This window comes from Quercus robur, chromosome 3, assembly GCF_932294415.1.
Source record: "Quercus robur chromosome 3, dhQueRobu3.1, whole genome shotgun sequence".
Taxonomy (NCBI): Eukaryota; Viridiplantae; Streptophyta; class Magnoliopsida; order Fagales; family Fagaceae; genus Quercus; species Quercus robur.
In genome coordinates this window covers 21,989,099-22,004,040 of record NC_065536.1, presented here as the reverse complement: position 1 = coordinate 22,004,040, position 14,942 = coordinate 21,989,099, and the positions used below count along the sequence as shown (strand labels likewise).

The following is a 14,942-nucleotide window of genomic DNA, read 5'->3' as shown; positions in this document are numbered from 1 at the left end:
TCTCAAACCAACTGATCTAGGTGGTTCCATAGGTTCCTGCAGTCTTCGGTGGTATGTCTGTGGTCTTGGTGGTACTACCAATATAGACTCTGATTGCGTTTTGAGGAGTCTCTGGCCATTTTGTTCGGCCACTTGAAGAATGGCTCATTCTTGACTTTCTCCAAAACCTGTTGTACCAGTTCTCTGAATACGGCGTTGACCGCTTGCGTGTTGGTTGATCCAGATTGCCCCGCAAAATCTCTTCGGATGGTTATTTTTGTATTGTTCCGACCTAAAATCATTCCTCTTGTGAGGGATGATCTTCTTCTTTCCCTTCCCTTGTAGTTGGTCCTCTTCCACCCTTTTGTATTGATCAATCTAGTCCATTAGTTGACAAACGCTGGTAATAGGTTTACCAGTTAGGGATTTCCTTAAACAATGCTCGGTAGGGAGACCGCTTTTAAACGTGTTGATGGCGACGTCGTCATAGTTACCATCCATCTCATTGTACATTTCCCAATATTTGTTCGAGTACGCTTTTAAAGTTTCCCCTTCGCGCATGGATAACGACAACAATGAACTCAAAGGCCGAGGAACCCTGCTGTTCGTAATGAAATGAGAGCCAAAGGCTTGGGTGAGCTATTTATAGGAATCTATGGAGTTCTTTTTCAAGCTGTTGAACCACCTCATTGCCACGGGTCCTAGACTGGACGGGAAAACTTTGCACATCAAAGCCTCGTTTCGAGAATGGATGGTCATTCTTTGGTTAACTGGCTCACAAGCTCCACAGGGTCTGTTCGGCCATTATAAATGGTGAATGTAGGTTGGTGGAAATGTCGAGGTAGTCTAGCCCCTTCTATCTTATGCGTGAAGGGTGACTTAGAGATCTGATCCAAAGCTTTATTCATGGCATCATTACCCAAGCCCTTACCAGATGGGCTCTCATGTCTCCGTCCATGATGCTGCTCCTTTTCATAAAAGAAGGTTTCGCTTGGGGGAGTTCTTGATCTCCGCCTATAACTGACGTCCTCCTCTTTATTAAATGATATGTCAAAATTGGTAGGGGACCGCTTTTCCTATGCATGGCGCAATCTTCTTTTAGAGTCATCAATCTCTCGTTGCATGGCCTAACGATTGTTTTGTCTTTGGGATATGTGACTACCTACTTGGGAATGGCTTTGGCTCGTCTGGGTAGTATGTACACTCCCCTCTCGATTCCTTTCATTGCCCTAATTTTGCTCAGGGTCAGAAGGATTACTTTGCCGCTAAGGCCCAATGGGTTCTGTCCGCTGGGGATCGGTTTGGCGTGGGTTTTCTTGGTGTGGACTTGACCCTACCATGTTTAACTGTTGCACTCACTAACACCCAAGTTCTTCCCACAGACAACGCCAATTGTAGGGACAAATTTTGGAACCCAAGCCCGAATCGTATGGAATCCTGGTCTAAAAAGCCCAATACAATGAATTTTGTAGAGTATGGGTCAAAGAACTAGGTTTAGATGAGTTGAGCAATGGCTTGCATGGGATTAAGGAACAAATAGACAAGAATAAAAACTGTTATGATCAAAGGACCTTCTATCCGAGGAGACTTAGAATTTTATTTATGAATACAAATCACTACATTAAGGTTCTTTTGCATGGTACAGTTTTATTTTCTTCTTTTTCGCCCCCTACTTCATGGGGGTTTCTTTACATTATATAGGCTCTTTCTGATCATCTAGGCCTTACACTTGTTGATCATCTGGACCTCCACTTGAGCACTCGTCCCATCAGACACCCCTTTTAGTCCTTTGTGAGTTGCGGCAGCCAAGACAACACTGTTCAGGGGTCTTCTCCATATTAATGCGGCCAAAAAAGTAGCTGCAATGCATTTAATGTGGTGGTGGCAGCTTTCCATTAGATATTTTGAGTTTTCTTTTCTTTCATGTGTTCAGGGGGTGTACTTCAACCGCTTGAATATACACTTGGTCTGGGTTTGCCGTGTCCGAGGAGAAGCTCCTCCTCGGACTTTCTTCCCTTTGTCTCCCAATGCTGAGGCTTGTAAAATAGATCGCCTAAGTCGTGTTTCTCTCCTCGGACTCGTTAGTGTCCTCAGACAAGGCCAAAGGCCCAATACATTATTTTGGGCCATAGTCCCCACATTTACATTTCAAGTTTTTGTATCTTAAAATTATGCATAAATATGAGTTTATGGACTAGATAATAAATAATATCTTATTAACATAAAATTTAAAATGCATGTGAAGAACACATAAAACATGTAATTTAATTGTGCTATTTTCAAAATATTGATCTAGAATCGATTTTTGAAAATATTGGTGGCCGTGGTGCTTCACATGAATATTTTTTAATTATTTTTATTGGGATGGTATGACTAAGATTGTGATTTTGTTTTAATTTTTATTTAAAGAACTCACTACTTGACACATGCGAACTTACATGGGCAAACTATGCCACATGTCATAGAATTGTTTGTACATGGAATTATTTGTGCCATATGTCAATAATAAATTATACAAAATTTTCAGCTCCACAGGTTTTTACCAAAAGTCCGGTTAATTCACATTTAGGATTTAACTATGGATGATTCTCCACCAAAAAAAAAAAAAAAAAAAAAAAAAAGCTATTGAATAAATGGTGTATTTATTGCAAATTAAAACTTTCTCATCATATTGTACATTACAAATTACAAACATGGCATATAATGTTTAACACTAACTAAAGCTAATTGTGTATTCTAACCATTCATTTTTAGGCAACTTTTTTAAAAAATTCCTGGAAATACGTTAATTGTTGTGTGCTTATATCAACTCGAAAGACTTTATAACGAGATTTGATTTGAAAATACATAAATAAATAAACCATTCATTTTCTAGTCTCTTTTAAATAATTTTTCTTACTTTTATTGCCTTTTAAGAAAGAAAAAAAAAAAAAAAAAAAAGGTTCCCAATAAATTTTCTTTTTAGGGAAAACATGGAAACTTGTATAAATAATGAATTTTTTTTTTTTTTTTTTAGAATACTAAGTATTTTTAACACACACAAGGGAAGAGGGGAGGAGAAATTTTTTTAAAGAAACTTACAGTAGTGTATATCTAAAAGGGCCTAACTCTTGGATACACAGCACTTTAAACCTCTTTAACTCACACTTATTTTCCAATGTGGGATTAACCCCCTATTTTTTCTTTTGAAAATACTAAGTATTTTTAACACACACACATACGGGGAGAGGAGAGAAGATTTTTAAAGAAACTTACAGTGGTGTATATCTAAAAGAGCCTAATGTAAACAGCGTGGTCCTAAAAAGAAATAAATAGATAAATCTGAAGAAAATGTTCTCTCTTGAGTCTTGAGCGTAAAATCTAATTGTTGTAGAATATATATATATATATATATATGGTTGGGTTTAAGTTATACTTAGTATAACTCTAAACAACGTTACACCACCTAATAACTTGTTATAAAATTGAAAATTTGAAAATCTCACTATCGAATTGCATGTTCTATATGTTCTTAACATTCATGCCAATTTTCATAACAATCAGATGTTATTTATCATTTAATCCATAAACTCATCTTTTATGCATTATTTTAAATTACAAAAACTTGAATTTAAACAATTGATTAATGACATGGCTATTAATCTTTGTTTACCTTGAAATTTTACAAATATGGAGAATATAGAAGATAATGTAATGATCTAACGGTGGATTTTTCAAAATTCACATCCAATTAAAAAATATTATGTGGTGTAATATTGTTTAGAATTACACTAGGTGTAACTTAAACCTAACTCTATATATACACACACACACACATACATACATTATATAGAAGATAGAATATAATGCAATCGTAGATTGTAAAATTTCATATACTAAAGTGAATTAGTCATTCAGACAATTGAAAATCATCAAAATTTTGAATTATGTGTTGGTTTTAATGTTATATATTCAGTTTTATAGCTTTGGATGTTGGGTGAACACATGTAAGTGAAGTCTCATACTGAATAATGATGAAAATAATGATTAGTTAATATAATAATATAATTAAGCACATACATATTGGGCTTAAGCCTTTTGAGTTAAAGTGCATTTACATATGTTATATTAATTGTTCAAAGAAGATTCCTAAGGGGTTTATCTCCCCAACAAGTGGGTATCAGAGCTCATGGTGCTGTGGGGCAAAGATGGCAAGATTATCAAGGTTCCTTTTGCAGTTGGAACGGGAACGGGGTGCATGTACTAAGAGATCCTACATAAATAAAGCGGGGAAGGTATATTGCACACAAGGCCTAATAAAGGAGTATTGTTAATGGTACTAAACAATGGTGAGATGTGAGGTTCTCATGGATGAAAGACGTGTGGGTTGACATGTGGAGACCCATGGATGATGCACTAGTGAAGGAAAAAGCCCATTAGGCAAGGAGGAGCGAGTAAGATATGTTCATGGCTCACAAAAAGATCTTGAAACCCACAAAAAGGCAGACTCATAAGTGAGAGGAAGATTGTTGAGTGAATACATGTGAGTGAAGTCCCACATCAAATAATAATGAGAAGAATGAGTAGTTAATATAATAACATAATTGAGCATAAACAAGCATTTTGCACATTCTATTGGGTTATAGATTGACCCCGGTTAATTAATTTAATTATCCAAGTTGATTAATTAGGCCAAATTACATGCAAATTGTGGAGACACCAACAAATCACCAAATGAACTAAGTGCATCAAAAAATAAATTAACACAATGATTTGTTGACAAATGGGTAAAACCTTTCATAAGGCAAAAACCCTGTCGAGTGAATTCAGGTCACCACTCTCAAGAATCTACTAATCAAGAATCAAGTGGTTACAAGTATAAAGAATCTTACCACTACCCTGAACTATCCCAAAATACTAACCTACAATTAAACCTTTACTCCAATCCCCAATTGGACTTGATCTTGTGGAAGACTTCTTTCTTTGCATGGATCATAGTATGTGACTAATTCCAAGCAACTAAATGATTGCTATTGGCTGCAAAGTTCTTCATTTCAAAGCACGTTGAAGATTTAAAAGCACTTGGTTATAAAACTCTAAGGTGCAGTAGCTTCTCACAAAGTGTATGAGTTCTCTAATTGAGTCTTTGTGTCTTTGATGACTTTAAAATAAGCCTTTTGTATGGTCTAGGGTTTTTGAGAATGAAACCACCCTAATTATCCAAGTCATCATGGGCTGAGATTCAGATTTGAGAATTCTAAAATCGTAATTCTCGATAGATCGAGCTCTTGTCGAGAATTCCTCATAAGTCTTGATAGATGCTAGTGTCTAACTTGTGTCAAGACTAGTGTCAAGCATGTCTGAATAAGCTTTTCTTCACTTATTTGTTACTTCAATCTTCATGTCTTTAATGATACCACTTGTGATGTTTGTGCAACACACTTCTTGATTTATTAAACTTATCTTAGATCTACCCAATTACAAGTAAAGTGCATTTTGTCAAAGGATATGCTAACACATAGAATATATGACCCTTACACATTTTAAATCTTAAATGTGCTTAGGAAATTTTTTTTATAATTACGATGGGATTTGAACTTGTAGAGTTTACTTCATGCTAATTATTTTTATCATTGAACTAAAACACCAATTGATTTTTGCTAATGGTAGAATTCAAATCCAAATTCTTTGTTCGAAAACAAGAGACTTTCTAAGTTGAGTTAACTAGAATTCACAATTTTTAGAAAACATGCTTACATATTTCCACAACCAAAAATACAGAAATTAAAAAAGTGGAAGCCCCTGCATTTTCGAACTTTTACTTAAAGTTTCAACAAGAAGCGGAAAGAAAAGAGAAGGTACGTGCATGTAAAACAAAGATTGTTGGATGAATACATGTGAGTGAAGTCCCACATTAAATAATAATGAGAAGAATGAGTAGTTAATATAATAACATAATTAAGCACAAACAATCATTTTGCACATTCTAAATCTTATATGTGCTTAGGAAATTTTTTTATAATTACAATGGGATTTGAACATGTAGTGTTTACTTCATGATAATTATTTTTATCATTGAACTAAAACACCAATTGATTTTTGGTAATGGTATAATTCTAATTCAATTTCTTTATTTAAAAACAAGAGAGTTTCCAAGTTGAGTTAAGTAGAATCCACAATTTGTAGAAAACATGCTTACATATTTTCACCACAAAAAATACAGAAATTAAAAATGTCAAACCCCCTGCATTTTCTGACGTTTATTTAAAGCTTCAACGAGAGCGGAAAGAAAAGAGAAGGTTGCAACCCCAACCACACCCCCCCCCCCCCCCCCCCCCCCCCCCCAAAAAAAACCAACTCTGATCTCTAAATTCGGTTTGGTATTTGAACTGTAAAAATAAAAATAAAATATTTAATTAAAGTTTATTATGTTTGTATGTAACACTTTCGATATGTAAAACTAATATTTCTAGTTGATATGTATATATAAACAAATTAGTTAGTTTGACTTTCATTAATCTTTTGCGATAAATGTTGAGCTCATAATAAATCATGGGTGGTAAGTTATTTTTTGTTCTAATCTAAACCCTTCACTAACATCACATTTTTACTCACCAATATCCACTTGCCATCTAGAATTTGTTGTTAAATTATTTTGAAATTATTATGAATATAGCATAACTCATCTCTTAATTTTGTGCCACGTAAAAACTTTAGAAATCTCACAATTTTAAATGACTAATATATATATATATATATATATAGAGAGAGAGAGAGAGAGAGAGAGAGAGAGAGAGAGAGAGAGAGAGAGAGGCTCCATGTTATTTGAACACCCTAACTTATAAAAAAAAATTATATATAATATTTTTGGAATATATTTTTTTGTCTACCATAAATAAAAAATGAACACCCTAAAATATTGTTACAAAAACCAATAATTGTAAACACAATTACAAAAATCAATAAGTTGAGTGACAACAAAATTAATATTGTGGACAACAAAAATACAACAACTAAAAATTTGAGTTGAGTTAAATTGTTAATAGAGTATTACTATAGACACAATAAAAAAATTTATTTTTACTGGAGTAATGCTATGTACACAACAAAAATATTGCAACAACAAAAATTAGAGTTGAGTTGAATTTTCATTTTAAGAGAAGAAAATAGTAAAATTTTATGTATTTGTGTATGTGTGTATTTTTTTGTGTGATGTCAATATATTTAAGTTTTTTTTATTATATTTTGTATAATTTAAGCCTCTTAGAGTATCCACATTAGCTAGTGCGAAAGTATCTATCTATTTTAGCATAAAAACTTAATTTTTGTGGGTGATGTGGGTGATTTTTGTGGTTGGTTGTTCAGAAAGAGAGAGAGAGAGAGATCTAAGTCTCCACACTTGGTAGTCGGCTGGTCGCTCTTACCCAACAGCCTCATGTTCACTTTTCCAAAAAAATAATAATATTCCTTCTAGCTTGTATGTTTTCATTTCTACACAAAAGAATGGAGAACATATATAGTTGACAGAGTTCACGGCCTGGTGATTAACTACAGGTACATGTGTTTATTTTAATTGGTTTATTTTTCTTAAAGAATATGACAAGGAGCTTTTAAAAATTTTACTAAAATTGATAATTTTTAAAAATAAATAAAATAAAATTTCAACCTTGGCATCAGTTTCATGATAACTGCTATTTATCATAAACCAAAATATCAATTCTTTTTAGTGTAGACAAGATTTGAACTCTAAATTTGTTATTTTGGGACAAAAAACTTTACTTTTTGAACTAAGTGAAACCTACAAATGTGTCAACTTATAATATTTACTTCTTGTTATTTTTTTTATTATGTTTGAGATTGTTTATCTAGATAATTTATGTAATTTAGTTTAATGGCTAACAATACACGTAATACTAGTTCGACAGCTTTCAATACAGTACAAACACTCTTAGCGCACTTTGCAAAGAGATATTTAGATTGGCTTAAAAATAATCACATGTTCTACAAAAGAGGAAAAGAGGGAGTAATAGTGCGTATATGTAATAGAAAAAAAAAAACAGAGTATTGCACATGCTACCAAAAAAAAACACTGGTCTATGAAGTCGTTTTGTTATATGAAATAATTATACCTGTCCAAGCAGTCAACTCAGTCAGCCGTAGAAACCGTGAAATTTTCAGAAATTCCTATTTGAGCCTAAATTAGAAAAGGAGAGGCGCTTAAGATTCTACAAGGGATTGGGATTGGGATTGGGATTGGGAATTGGAACACTGAGTTGAGTGTCAACGGGAGAAGAGGATTCTCTTGCAGGTGGGTTTCATGGTTGATATGGTTGTAGGAATTTCATTGTGTTTATGATAAACAGTTGAAAGAGTTTTTACTTGTAGTGATTGAAAAGCAAAAACAGGTTTGTTTGAAATGACCATATGCGTGGGATGAAGCCAAGTGGTGAAATATTTATAGAGTAAGTGATTTGATATGAGGGACACTGGGTGGGGCAAGACCGCAAGAGAGAGTCAGGGTTGTGTGGTGTGGGTAAGAGGGTTTGGGATAGACTTGACAAAATTGAAACCGCACCGTTATTTATTTATTTATTATTATTTTTTTTTTTTGAAACCGCACCGTTAAATTCTTAAATTGATTGAAGGGGGAAGAAGAAAGCTAATAGGTATAGTTTGGGACAAGGACTTTTGATCGAATTTAATACCAAATTGGAATCAGTTATAAACTTATATCTCAAAAATATATCGTACGGCCATTAAACTGATATCAATACTAAAATGTACCAAAAAAATACTAGATTGTACCAACCTTTATCAATTGTACCAGAGATATTTTGGCTGGTATTGACATTTCAACTGCTACATTAAATAAATTAAAAAATGTTAAAATTCTGAAAAAATTTATTAAAAACATGTTATTTAAGCTAATATATTATTTACGGTACTTAGACTAATATTTTAGCTTATAAAATATATATGTGGGTTTTAAATTTTATGTTGATAAATATAAAAATTAATATATTCATACTTAAATAAATACAAACATATATTTGTGTAGAAATATATAAATTTTGTACATGTTTTGATAGAGATTATCCCACGTCCACGTTTGCACTGTAGCGCGTTTTGCCTTTTTTTTTTTTTTTTTTTTGTTCAGCCCGCAATTATTGACAAGTCAATTGTGAACAGTGCTCTCGTGCACTGTTCACGAGTCTTACAAATTACACTTTTTAACAACTTTTTCATTAAAAATGGGTCTCACAGTACTATTCACACATTTAAAAAATATTTCACTGCAGTGTTTTCAGTTTTCAGTTTTCAGTTTTAACAAAATAAGTTATATCCAAACAGACTATTTATGTTGATAAACATAAAAATTAATAAAATTATACTTACACAAATAAATAAAAACACATATTTATGTGTAGAAATATATAAATGGTGGTGATTCTGAAACGTTACATCGTTATCAAATGGTAATGAAATTTTTATTCCCTAAAGCAAGCTTAGAAGGCGTTCGGTATAAAATTGACTTTTTACATTTTTTTTAAATTATAACCATATATATATATATATATATATTTTTTTTTTGTTTTTGAGGTTTGCTTGTGGTGGTGTGAGTATAGAGAGTGGTATAGGATTAGGGTACGATTACTAACTACTATGACGCAATACTTTGGGTGGGATTTTGTATTGTACGGAGATTGTTAATGAATTGAATGTGCACTCGAGTAATGGGTAAAGACTTGGGAACACGATATTAAACTCTACCACACCGATTTCTTAAAAACATGTTTTTAGTTGATGATTTAAAAATAAATAAATAAATAAAATGGACAGTTGTTGAATTTTAGTTAGAGTAATTTAGTAAACTTTTCTACGCTTTTGTGTAGAAAAGTTGCATTTTACGTTTTCACTGTTGAGGCAGCAGCGAAGCTTTTCCCTGTGCATACTCGGGTTGTCCAACAACCTCAGTACACTTAAACTGTCCGATTTGCTCTGCTCCAAAACATCCCGAATAGATATGATATTTATTTTCAAGCAGGTTGGGTAAGTTCAACTATTTAAATGGCCGATTGGATTATGTGGCCATTTGGCCATTCTATATATATATTCATATCTTATTACTCTATATCTCATATCAGGTTTAGGTTTTTTTTTTTTATAAACTCTAAGGTTTACATATGTTAATATGAAAAATTTGATAATTTTTCAACATATTTGTAATCTTACATAATGATATGGATAAGCTTAAAAGCTTTTTTTTCTTTTTTCCTTTCTTTTTTGGAGAAAAAGTTAGAAAATGCTCATAGAATAAGCCATTTGTACTTTAATCTATGAGAAAGTAAACACTTCCTATGATTTATATTAATGGTTTATATATTTGTTACATGTCGTTCAATGGTTTATACGAAATACTTTTTAAAATATCAAATCCATATTTTTAAATTTCTTCTATAAATAAATACAAGTATGCACACTAATTACAACTCCATCTTAAATATCCTTAAGCAATGTAATATACTTGTAACTTTTCTATTTTTAAAAATCCACTACTTACCCTATCATATGCTTTCTTTGGGATAGTAAAGATCATAGGGAGTTCTTCACAGAATTTTCTATATTATTTTCAATAGACATTTAATTAAGAAAATAGCTTTTATGTTAGATCTTCCTAGCATAAAACCAAATTAATTCTTCAATATCCCCTCTAATTGAATCCTCCAATTTCCTTTCATTTTTAGCCAGTTTTAGGGTGTGTGACATTTATTTTATTTTTTAAATTCCACATTTTAAAATTAATTTAGTACAGAATAAATTTTAAATTATATTTGACATTTAAAAGCAAGATTTGCTTGATTTGTTTGCAGGACTGGCGAATGAAACCCAACCTAGTATGTGATGAAGGGAGGAGTCCGTCCGATAATAAGCTCCATGTAAGAAAAGGAGAAAGGAGTTCATACCGCGCGGAATCAATTATTTCTGATATTGATCGACTGGCTTAGCTAGAAAATTTTCCTCCACACATATCACAAAGCTTTCTGATCTGAGGATTGCATTATACTCCAATGTATAGTTATTGTCACGTTGTTGTCTCTGTTTAACGCACAGACTACAGAGATTGTTGTCTTCTTAATGATTTTCAAATTTTCCAAGCTTTGCCTTAATTGCACTGTTCTCAAAGTAGTCATTGAAGGCAGCGTTGCCGGTACAAAATGACAAAATTGATTACGTTTCATCAACGGTATCTTGTATGATATCATTGACATCAATCATGTCATTCTTTAGTATGAAATGTCCTTTTTTTTTTAAAAAATACCATTTTCACTAATATATGTTGTTTATTTGAAAATATAAAGTTTATGAGCGAGTTTGTATAGATTAAATACTCAATTATGAGATTTAATGCATATTTTTTGAAGAGTAATGTTATATCATAAACTATTTTATAATATTTTTACAAACTATTAATGTGATTAATTTCTTATTGATTTTCATCAAGATTTACCATTAATATCATATTTTCATTTATCAATAATCACGTACCATGTCAACTGTTTGTAAATTCTTTTGTAAAAAAAATTTGTATCTTTAGTATTACTCTTTTTTAAAATATAAACACATTTATTAATGATACATTGGATTACTCTCATAAATTTATTATGGCTGTGTGCGCTTTTATATATATACAATTAAATGTATAAAAATACTTGAGGTAATGGTTAACAATTTATTTTAGGGCAATAGTTAACAATTTATGCTAACGGGTGTCCTTAGGGCAATGGTTAACAATTCATTTTAGGAAAGTTTTGACACACTTTTATGAGAAATGGAAAAAATTGTCAAAACATTAATTGTTTTATTTTTTCTTTTCCCATAAAAATTTTCTTTAAATGAATTATTATTCATTGTTCTAAGGGCATCCGTTAATATGTATTCTATGATCGTACAATACTCTTGATGTGATTCTTCATCACCTTACTTTGATCTTATCATTAACATCCTATTCAATCTCTCCATCCTTATAAATTATTGATCCAAGATATTGAAAGAACTAACTCTTCAATTTTTCTTAACATTACTTTGATCTTATCATGAACATCATGTCTTGCAACCTCTTTATCTTTATTTATATTTTTACTAAATTTTCATTCCTAGTATTTTATTTTAATCGTACTTAGTCAAAATCATGTAGATTCTCTCTAAATGCCTAAGTTGGTAATTCTATGCCTTGTTTCATTTGCTAAAACTATATCATGTGAACAACCCTACTTGTGGATGAGAACCAACCTAATACGAGATGAAGGGAGGAGTCTATATGATAATCCCTCTTACATGATAATAAGCTCCATGTGTTTACAGGACCCATGAGTGAGGTTACCCGTTCCCCCTAGTATGAAAGGGAGAAAGGAGTGCATCAAAGGACCCAATTAATTGTGATAGAGACTGGCTTAGATGCTTTTAATTAGTGTGGATATCAATCGGTGAGAAAGTGCAAAATAAAAACTTCACCACCACAATAATTTTCACAATTTGCCCACATGGTAAGTTGTGAGTGGTGTGTCTATGTGGGCAAGCTTGTTAGGGTTTGTGCCCTAAAATCCAATTTACTAGCATGTTATAAACAATTAAAATTTTTAGTTATATGAGACATTTGTATATGAACTAATTGGATATTATCATATAATGCTTGGGATGCATTGTATATGATTTATGTGATTTAGTTACAAAAGATATAAATCACAAGTTTCTTGTAAACCCAAAAAGATAATTCATAGTCAGTGATGAAATTGGGTGTTTCGTTGTGAGTGGTGTGTCTATGTGGGCAAGCTTGTTAGGGTTTGTGCCCTAAAATCCAATTTATCAGCATGTTATAAACAATTAAAATTTTTAGTTATATGAGACATTTGTATACGAACTAATTGGATATTATCATATAATGCTTAAGATGCATTGTATATGATTTATGTGATTTAGTTACAAAAGATATAAATCACAAGTTTCTTATAAACCCAAAAACATAATTCATAGTCAGTGATGAAATTGGGTGTTTCATCTATGAAGACTATAACATATCAACTAAAATGGTTTGTCTTGATCATGGAAGTGGTGACTTCTAGTTGACATTGAACAGGATCACTGTGAAATTAATTATTCAACTAATAACTGTCACCTAAATAATAAATTTCACGACTTCTATTTTCATAGACTCTCAATCCTAAGAGAATTGTTAACCCAATCATGAAATGTAGGTTGCTTTGATATATCAAGAGTGAGATCCAATCTAACGGTCAAAACTTCAGTATTTTGGGTAATCGCACATGTATTGTTGATGGAACACATATTTTCAATACGGAATTCATAATCTTTTTCTATAGAGACACAAAACATCCCCTTGAGATAAGTTCAATAGGAACTAGTTATTTGAGGTATTGGGTTTGGCCACCCTCTTAAAATAAGTTTATTGAGAACTGGTTATTTAAAATGTTGGGTCTGACCACCCTCTTAAGATAAGTTTATTGAGAACTGTTTATTTAAAGTGTTGGATCTAGCCACTTTAGTAGATTAGAAACCCTAATCCTAAATGGGCTTGAACTGCTATTTGGGCTTAATTAAAATTCTGTAGATACGACTTTCGATTGATTGAGCCTGTCTTTCGATCGATCGAACCAAACAGATTATGAAATCTTCTTCCACAGCTTGTATGTTCTTGAATCTTGACTTGAATCACCTTGAGCATTGTCTAATAATACCTATAAACTCTAAGATCTATATCTAGACAAGTTTGTGTTCACAATTTGCCAATTGTTCTAAACATTTAGAACCTAACAAACTCCCCCTTTGGTAATTCGTGACAAAACTTTCATACAAAATGAAATGCTCAAATACAAGAACAACCTAATACAATAAAATGCTCAATTACATCACAAATCTCAATCTAAGACTCCTAACCTAGAAGTTGCAAGAAGAGGTAGAAGGTCTTGATCAGAATGCACCTGTCTTTCCTGAAACACTCAACAAACACATCACCGCATGTGTGAAAAGAAAGACATATAAACAATAATATGAACAGGATATAAAAAAACAAAAGTAAATTCTAACTCTCTCCCTAAGTTAGATACATCAAAAAGTTTTTATATTCTCCCCCTAAACAAAACAAACAGGTCATCTATGTCCCCCTTTTTGTCACATATTGACAAAGACTACCTAATCAGAAGGTAGACAAAAAACATACGCAACAGAGTAAGAGAAAATAGAGACAACTCCCCCTATGAAGAGTAACAACTCCCCCTAAGAACCGCAAAGGTTAAAAGAAATTTCTCCCCCTATAAAAATAGGAAAAACAAAACAAGTTTTGGAAAAACAATTTTGACAAAAAATAAAGGAGTTGGGGATAAATAAAAAGACATAAACCAAGTTGTTAAAAAAAACTAAGTTGAGGATACACAAAAAATATTCTCCCTTTCAATAAAATGCAAACATGGCACTATGTGACCCATAAACAGTTGCATGAGTAGAGAAAATATTTGCACATTGATTATCCATCATATCTCTTAAGAAATTTTTTTTCTACAATTCACACATAAAAAAGGCATATACTAGAAAGTACATAGCTCAAAAATTAATCAATAAATTTTTTGATCAAGTTGAGTACCCAATGTAACAAAGTGTATGCATGTTATGTGTGAAAACAATGAGAGATATGATTGCAAAACTACAAGATGGATACAAAAACAATGCAATGCATGTGAATCCTAAACACAAATGATGCATGAAAAAATCAAATTTTTGAAAAAATGGAGCAATTTAATGCAGAAACTTCTCAAACCACAATATTTCATGAATGAAATGCATGAGTATGAGATTAAAAGTTAAAAAAAAAAAAACTTGAATTCAACCCAGATTTTCAAAAACAAGTTTTTTAACCAATTGTCCTAAAAAACTCAAGCATTAAGCACATTTTGCATCAAAATCAAAGAAAT

General features: G+C 31.9%; 1 protein-coding gene across 3 annotated transcripts in view; it reads right to left on the bottom strand.

Annotated features, from left to right (window-relative positions):
- The window catches only part of LOC126717484 (ankyrin repeat-containing protein ITN1-like), a 77,220-nt gene extending 68,701 nt beyond the window's left edge, over positions 1-8,519 (bottom strand). For 2 of the 3 annotated variants that reach the window (XM_050419229.1, XM_050419227.1), the window contains exon 1: positions 8,088-8,519. The gene's annotated coding sequence lies outside the window, so the exon portion shown is untranslated. The remainder of the gene's footprint in view (positions 1-8,087) is intronic. The other variant, XM_050419226.1, reaches the window with a different exon arrangement.
- Positions 8,520-14,942: the final 6,423 nt, after the last annotated feature.